Consider the following 234-nt stretch of genomic DNA (forward strand, 5'->3'; position numbering starts at 1 on the left):
AAATGGACAGAGACAGATATGCTGACGTATGTCATGACCCCTTTAACAATCAATATCCACAGTTCTCCTAACCTCTTATTGCTTTGAAACTCACCTATTAAAGTGCAAGAACTGTCTGTTTTACTGTATTGGACTTCAAGCATTTTTAATATTTTAGGCCTTTGTTCTTTGGGTTAAATACACAGACTTCTGCTTAAAGAAAAAGAAATAGATAGATTTTAGGATGGATTTTAG

This window comes from Sinocyclocheilus rhinocerous, unplaced genomic scaffold (genome assembly GCF_001515625.1).
Source record: "Sinocyclocheilus rhinocerous isolate Xijiao unplaced genomic scaffold, SAMN03320098_v1.1 scaffold1232, whole genome shotgun sequence".
Taxonomy (NCBI): Eukaryota; Metazoa; Chordata; class Actinopteri; order Cypriniformes; family Cyprinidae; genus Sinocyclocheilus; species Sinocyclocheilus rhinocerous.